This window comes from Sinocyclocheilus rhinocerous, unplaced genomic scaffold, assembly GCF_001515625.1.
Source record: "Sinocyclocheilus rhinocerous isolate Xijiao unplaced genomic scaffold, SAMN03320098_v1.1 scaffold1213, whole genome shotgun sequence".
Classification (NCBI taxonomy): Eukaryota; Metazoa; Chordata; class Actinopteri; order Cypriniformes; family Cyprinidae; genus Sinocyclocheilus; species Sinocyclocheilus rhinocerous.
Window position 1 is genome coordinate 289,965 of NW_015625600.1, and position 8,544 is coordinate 298,508.

Below are 8,544 nucleotides of genomic sequence, written 5' to 3' on the forward strand. Positions count from 1 at the left end.
ATTTCACAGCTTAAACCATCATTGTAATCTAATTAAAATGTCTTAGCAACTCAAACTTTACATTCTTATATCTTGATTATTGTGTGCATATGTGTCCAAGCAATAGCACCCCCTGTTGAAATCAGCTGAGATAAAATCATCCAAGGAATAGTGGTAGAATTGTTTAGAATATCCAAACAACTATGTATAGAGTAGGGTATGGCTAAACATCATCCTTAAATGACTGCATTTCTTTCAGAAATGTATTATTTATTTATTTTGTTAAACACAAAAGAAGATATTTTGAAGAAAGTGGATAATCAAATGGTTGCTAGTAGCAACCTGACTATATACTGTATATATTATTTTTTTTGTTGTTGTAATTTTAATTATTATTTTTTTTCTGTATTATGGTAGTCAATGGGGACCAGCAACTGATTGGTTACCTACATTCTTGAAAATATATTCTATGATGTTCAGTGGAAAAAAGAAACTATACAGGGTTGGAACTATTGAGGTGAGTAAATGAGTTTTCATTTTTGGGTGAACTATCTCTTTAAAATAAAAATGTGAAGTTGAATTTTCATTATTTGCCTTATTTGATGATTATCCAAATTTCAAGATGCATATATAACATTATAGCCAACAATAACTCAACAATCTCATTTTGCCTTTAAATATATATTTTGATTAACCAACACCCCATAGAAGATCCTAAAGCCATGAATGCTAATTAAAGCTCTTTAATTATTAGTCAGCAAGAGCTCTGGATTCCCGTCTCTCCTCTCCAAATGTATGTCTAGTATAGCCGGTTGAACTCTAGCAAATAAACTTTGACCCTTTACGACTTTTTCTTCTGCATGACAGATTCTGAATGACAGACAACAGCTGTTTAAACAATCAAAATCCTGTCTATCTTAAAAAAAAAAAAAAACAACTGACATGGCCACAAACAAAGGTGACACTGGTCTTAACACAAGTTTCCATTACCCAAGAAGACACCTCTAATAAAAACTAGCACAGCACCCAATGAATTCCTGTCTTTGGCCAAATTGCTATATTGAAAGATATAGTTAGTTTAAAATAGGAAGAGCCTGGCAAAAAATACAATACAATACAATCTTTTTTTTTTCTTTTTTTTGGCTGAACCACCCTTTTCAGTGAGAGATTGTTATGTGTAAACCAGACTTTTTGTGTTAAAAGTGTCAATTCAAACATTGTCAAACATATCACACTAAAAGAAAAAGGGAAAATAAACATCAATGGATGAAAAACATATGAAAGACAGGGAGAATGAGGGGTTAAACTCAGGCTGGGGAAACCTGATGCTAATTAAGTCTTTGGAATGTCACATAAGGGCTGTGTCCTGAAACTTAGCGAGCTGCCTAAATAGACTGCATTGTTGGCCATGATATGCGAGTACAGCAGTTTTAGGACATTATTTGGTGCTTTATTGGGCATTTTAGGAACTTGTAGACAAGTGCAGGGTTTTTGGGCATCATGCATGCAGCAATTTTGGGTGTAATTAGCACACAGAGCAACATAAGCACACATGCATTGATGGTGGGCACTATATGTGTGTGCAGGACAAGAGAACGCCATGGACCGTGTCTCAAAACTAAACTGAGCTTCTTACCTAAACAGCATTTTTGGATGTCATAGCATTCCTAAATGCATCCAAAAATGCAACATAGGCCCATGATGCCCACAATTGCTGCTTACATTGCCCAAAAAATATGTTATTGTACATATGATGCTCAAAAATGATGTATGTGTGCATAGATGTTCAAAACAGTTTTTCATCTGCCTGTCATGGGCAAAAGTGCAGCTTGTACACCAATTATGCTTAAAATGCTACACACAATTATGATTCCTAGAAATGCTGCATGTACATGCGGTGCCTAAAAATGGTGCCTAGATAGGGAGCTCACCAATTTTTGAGACACAGCCCGTGACATTCTCCTTCAGAAGTGTTTAGAGTGGCTCACACACACACTCCAGTGGAGTACAGATGCTCACCTCCTGCTGTTTATATTTTCGCTGACATTCCAACAGAAGACAGCTGCAGGTAAAATCATCTTACTATTTAAATAGTTTATCTGCGGATTTAAACATACAAGAACAAAATCAAAACATCTTTATATTCCGGATCAGGCTGGACTAAATGATAACAGAGTTTTTTTTCTGTGCTTTTAGTATATAGTGTGTAACGTCAATTGGCTCTTTTAAACGCATCTTTCCGCACAAGTCATAATTGTTATATTCTTTATTTAGGTGGATAAATGATCAAACAATGTCATCATCCAAAAAGACGCTTTTGTTGCTGGTTTATGTATTATGCACGTTCCGCTCTGCGCGCTCGGGGGACTCTGGAGACGCCAGACCCTGCTCTGGATTTCACTGTCCGGGGGGGAGATCGGCCAGACCACCGCGACAACACAATCCGACAACACAGAGCAGATCAATAAATCACCATCATGCCCCCTCCAGCTTTCCATCGGAACATCACGCAACACTTCTGTCCCAGCGCGGGCGGTCTGGAGACCAGACAAGGGAAACCGTCCAGACGCGCGTCGCTGGATTTTTTGGTCCTGTGTGCGCAGACTGCATTACTCCTCAAAGACCAGACCATGTTATGAACGACACCAGAGAATGTAAAGGAACTGAGTGCCGTCTGCCTATGAGGATACGACCGAAGCCCCAAACGAGACCCTGTGCTGGAGACGGGTGTGTGCTCGGGACCAGCCAACCGCCCCTCATCCATGTGGCAGACAGAGCCGCTCAGTTTCTGGGGGAATTTCCGGACATTGGATATCCCGCATCAGAGAGTGGGCCTCCTCTGGGAGTTCAACTCACTTGTGACATCAAACCAGGTGAATTGTGGTTCCAGCTGTTCTGCACTTGAATTAGAGTATCTTGTTTCAAAACTGGTGTAACACTTAAGTAAACAGAGTAGGCTATTGTATTAATATAGTTTATTAAAAATGACATATAGCACAAATTAATTTTGTTACTCATTCCACTGTACAAAAAGTACAGGGTATTGCCATGTGCTTTATTAAACCAAGGTAATATCATGGTATTGTCTACAGTACCTTGAACTGTGTACTATATCTTACACCATTTACAAATACCATGGTATTATTTGAAGTATATTGAACCGTGTAATTTTCATTACCTTTTCCACTATTAAAAAAGTACCATGGTATTAGGTTTTCGGTCATGTACTATGGTAATTTCATGGTATAAAATAAATATAAATATAAAATCTCTTTAATGAAGAAGGATGCAGACCTGTTTTTGCTTGTGTGAGACATTTGAGTAAATGCACAGACATCACAGAGGAATTCTCTCTATATTCTTTTTAAAAAAATATGAGATGCATGCCACAGGCTGGAGAGTGTATACAGTACAAACTATCAGGCTCCATAAAACTTATTAAACTTATACTTTATTCAATTTTCACGTAAGTAGTGGAATTTGCATACATCAATGAATAGCGGAATTTGACAGCTGGCCCTAGAGCTATTCTTGCAATCATACACATCTGCTTGGCTACACAGAGGGCTGTAGAGCTGCAGAACCGCTGGCAGTCAACTGTTAAGAAATTGCAGACTACTTTGATCTATTTCCATAGTTTTAGCACAGTATTAAAAAAATAGCACTTGTTTTTTTAAAAAAAAGGGAGGGGGGAATCAGTTTTGGTTTAAAAAATGATGAAATCACTTTGACATTCACATATCAAAATTTTTCAGATAATTTCTTGTTTGGATCATATTTAAATAAACTATTAGTGTTGATTTACTCCCAAGTAATTGTTCTTATGTATAGCAAAATATATTTACAATTTAGTTTGATGGGACCAGTATTAAACTATTAGTGTTGATTTACTCCCAAATAATTGTTCTTATGTATAGCAAAATATATTTACAATTTAGTTTGATGGGACCAGTGTAGCTATTAATGGAAATGTATATTCCTTTCTTAAAGCTCATTATACACTTGTATTTTATAATAAGACATTATAGGACTGTTACTAATCAAATGAAATCAGTAGTAACACAACCGATCTTTCCACTGCAGAAGAAACAGAAGCAGCTGAAGTGGCATTTAGATGCATTTACACAGACAGTTTAATGAAGCTGAAATGTAGCATGAATGCATTTACATGGCAAAATTGCAACAGCATAAATATGTTGTGAGCTTGGTGTTTTAAACCATTTTTTAAAAATATACAAATATGAAATGTTGGGGGGAAAAATGCAAAGAAAAGCTATTTTTAAATATGAAAGTAAATCGCCAGTAGGTGGCAGCAAGTGACTGTCATAATGAGTGAATAATTGAGGCATTCATTCAAATGATTCGTTCAGACTGCTGATTCATTCAAGAATGAAGCAAGTGCTTTATGAATGGACCAGTGAATCATTGACTCAAATGATTAATCCAAAAACGATGAATCATTCAGTAAGGAAACACTGCAGATGCGCAACTGTTCTGCTGTGATCTTTGTTTGGAATTATTTGGAATTGGCAAAAACAGTCAACAGTGGCAATATTGTACTAAAATGTAAGTCATTTAATATTAAGTATTCGTTTGAATTCTTGCATAAAATTAATGTCAAATTTGCAATCTTGGTTTTCAGGGAAAACTGCACTCTCTTAGTTGCGTCATGTTGCTTAACTATATGTTAAAAATATAAAAAACTACATTTTTACCGCAGTATGTTTCTTCTGTGTACAGTTGTGTTCATTTGTTTTGATTTCTTGTTACTGTCAATACATTATGTATTAGCTATTTATAGCCATTTACACAAAATGTAATAAAATCAGAATCATTCTCATCTAAATTTCGGTGCTTCCCTAATTAGATGTTTTAATCAAATTTGTTGTCTGGTCGGGCGAGTAAAATTCTCTTTTACTTGCCCCTTCAAAAAATCCACTTGTCCCAGACAAGCATTAATGTCGAGCCCTGTTACTGTATATAAAATTCAACCCACCAAAGTGGCTAGTGGGAGTGACCACTGCTGAGATCCACCTGCATTTGGTGGGTTGGCGGGTGTTAATGTCAAGCCCTGGTTATAGCCACTTAGTTACTCTTTCCTTATTTTACTAGGAGAGAATGAGGTCCCTGCCGAGGACGCACTTATCCTACATCTACAGCTGGCAAAGGGACAAGAGAAGCTGGTGGAGGCTTTGAGAGCTCAGCAAGTAGTGATTCGTGATCTGCAGCAGAGACTGGTGGAACAGCAGGGGGCCCTCCTCTCCCAGCAGCGTGAGATACTCAACCAGCAGCGCCGGATGTACGAGCAGATGGATGTTGTGAAGGCTCAGTACGGTCTGCTTTCTGAGACCGTCAAGCAATTCTCGTTCCAAGGCTTGCAGGGAGAACTGCAAAGCTATTTTGAAGGCCACCTGGCCGGCCTTCAGAACCAAGCACGTAGCCACCTGCAAAAGTCCTATGCTGTGCATAAGGTAGATGTAGATGCCAAAGTGGTGAATGTAGTTGGAGATGCAGGTCACCCTGTGTTGGGCTGTCAAATTGCTTGTGGACCTGAAGAATACTGCGACTTCCGGAAGGATCCACCACAGTGTGAAAGGTGCACTATGTGTCCCCCTGGATTCTTCCTGCTGTCGCAATGCTCCCCGACTGCTGATAGGATGTGCCAGGTGACAGTGTGGCAGCAATTGTATTATGCATACAACACATAAGATTTGAATGAAGAGCAGACTAAGTTATATGTCTTAATCTTTAACATGTCTTTGAGTAACATGAAATCTATCAACAGGACAGGGATGAATGCCTAGAATTACCAAGCCTGTGTGGAGAGCAAGTAAAATGTCTTAATACCCCAGGTAAGCAAAAAGAAAACTTAATGCCACCCAGTGTCTGCCTTTAAATGGTCTCTTGGGATTCACCAAGCTACTTTTTGTTTCGTTCTTCAGGAGGGTTTCGTTGTCTTGGTGTCTCTGAAAGGGAGATGTCCGCAGGGCTGTGTGGTCATGAGTACTTCTACAATCAGGAACTTCAGGAGTGCCAGGCTTGCTTAGACTGTGATGGCGAGCCTGTTGGCGTGCCTTGTACTTTCACCAGTGATGCTGTATGTGGAACTGTGACTGAGAATATGCTCTCGCAGTCTTGGACTGCTTCAGTTGCCATACCACCAACAAAGTCGAAGAGTACTTCCATCTATCCAGGGCTACAGCTCAATATTCATGGCAAAGAAGGAAACAACCTGCTGACCAAACATGATGATTACCTCAACCTCCAACAACATGGACTGGTCTGGATAGACTACAACTTTGCACTAAAGCATAGCTGCAGGAACTTTCTCCAAGTTGGGATATGGATAAACGGCAGTGAAGAAGAGGGTAGAGACCTCAGCGGAGTTAGAATTGAGCAACCTGAAAGGAAGTTCTTCCAGGGTGTGACTGTAAGTACAGCAGTTGAGGTGGAACCCAATCATACTCTGACACTCATGCTGAAGAGTCCCAACCAATACTGCAACCAGAGTAAAGATATTCAAGCCTATGAGCTTGGAGGAGCTTCGTTCAGCTTGCTCTGGCTATCCCACGACACTGGCGCTGTGGCTATGACTGCTCAGATGTCCACAGCAGCCCACTACCAGAGCAACTATCGGCCCACCTTTCGTATAGCCACTGTCTCTGATCCCTACATAGTGGCCCTGACCCATGACAGCCGTGGGGTGCGTTTCATGGAGACCGGTGTGGTGAAGTTTGTACTCCAACAGGCCATCTATTCAATGGGCCATTCTTGTGTTCGAGAAGGTTTCTCACTGATTGCCTACATCAACAGAAATGGCACTAACCAGGAGGTGCTACGCTCCTTTAAGTCTGGTGTTAACTACAGAGACACCTCCATCACCCTTTCTGGGGCCACAAGGGTAGACAGCGAAGACTGGCTCAATTTTGAAATTGTCGCCCCATCTCAGTGCAATGTCCGCTACTTTGGTGATAGTTCTGGTATTAGTATGCTCAGCTTGATCTGGATCCCTACTGCTGTCTCCTCCATGTTCACAGCCACTGTCTTAAGAACAGGTCTACCCTCTGGGGCAGTACGAAATAAACCCCTGCTCTTTAGGCAGATGAGTCCGAATACAGGCCAAATGCGACTAGCTGGGTCAGGTGAGCCGCATGCTCAGAGAAACTTTGTGTTTTCTGAGCCCGGGACGATCAGTGTGGCCCTCAACCTAAAACTGATCCACTCCTGCAGTGTGGTGAAGCTGACCCTTTACCAGCAAGGTACAAAGGGAGGTCAGGCCATATCCTTGGCCCAGCAGGTGGGTGGACATATGCCTGAAGGTAGTGAATGGGCCAGCGTGGGGCTGAGAACTTCTTTCGAAGTGCAGAATGGTACTGCCATTTATGTTTCTCTGGACTGCGTTCGTGGCCGGATCAACCAGATCACCCATGAAGGAGGCACCAACATCTCCATTCTTTGGTTGGCGTCATGATCCCAAGTATGCAATCTTAGATCTAATTAACTGAAAAATTGCTTTGGAAAAACTGGAGCTTTCATAAGACAAAGAAAAATGTATACGGATGGACTTTCAAAAAATGGTTCATTTTTAATAGCTGAAATGCAAAGGTGCTATTAATACTCCTCTGGTATTCAGATTCAATATTTATTGGTGTTATGTGAGGAGCAAGGGGGATGTATTATACTGTAACAATTCAGTTACAGAAACAAAAATATGAATACATTTTTTTCCTGGCTGGAACAATGAACTGACATAAACTTTAAAAAGTACTTTTTAAGTGCTTTGGCTGGTTGAGCAGTGACCAAATTTTTTTCCCAAGGGAGTAAATGCTTTTCATATCTGTTTGATTTGGAATCAGTGTAAATGTTCACAAACATTATTCTTGTGTGTATTTGTTAGAAAGTGTGTTTGTTAAAAGAGTAAGAATGTGTATTTGTGAGCTGATGTGATGATTTAGCTGCACTTTATCAATACTGAAGTGCAGTATGTTGTACAGTGCACAATTTTGTGTTTGCCTTTTTTTTTTAAACATCTGGGATTCAAATAATATAGCTTGATCTAGATAGGCACATTATTGGCTTATATTTTTGTTTAAATATTTTATTATAGGAATCAAATAACAAATTAATTAAATCATTATGCATCTTTCAGTTCTTGAATATTCATATTTAGTACTATGAATGAATACTGCTGACCTTAATGTCCTGTCACACACACACACACACACATACACACATATATATATATATTAAACAGACACAAATTTGTCCATTCATGCTAAGTTACAGTATAAGTGGCATATGTCTTCTATTACTCTGAATACTGTTGCCATGTGCTGTCTTTGCATACCATGTTTAATTGCTTCTGTATGTTCTCAAAATACAGATTACAAACAGTGAAATGAACAACTATTTGGCAACATTAATGTCATTTCTGCCTTAAACCTGCGCATTTTGAAGCAACAACTGGTAATATTGTTGAATGAAAAAAATGTAGTGTAAACTTTTATTAAACAAAATTAAAGTCATAACTATTTTGCCAGAAAAGATAATATGCTTCTTAATATT

General features: G+C 39.2%; 1 pseudogene; it reads left to right on the plus strand.

Annotated features, from left to right (window-relative positions):
* The first annotated feature begins 1,990 nt into the window (after positions 1–1,990).
* Positions 1,991–7,450, plus strand: LOC107758422 (uncharacterized; annotated as a pseudogene).
* Positions 7,451–8,544: the final 1,094 nt, after the last annotated feature.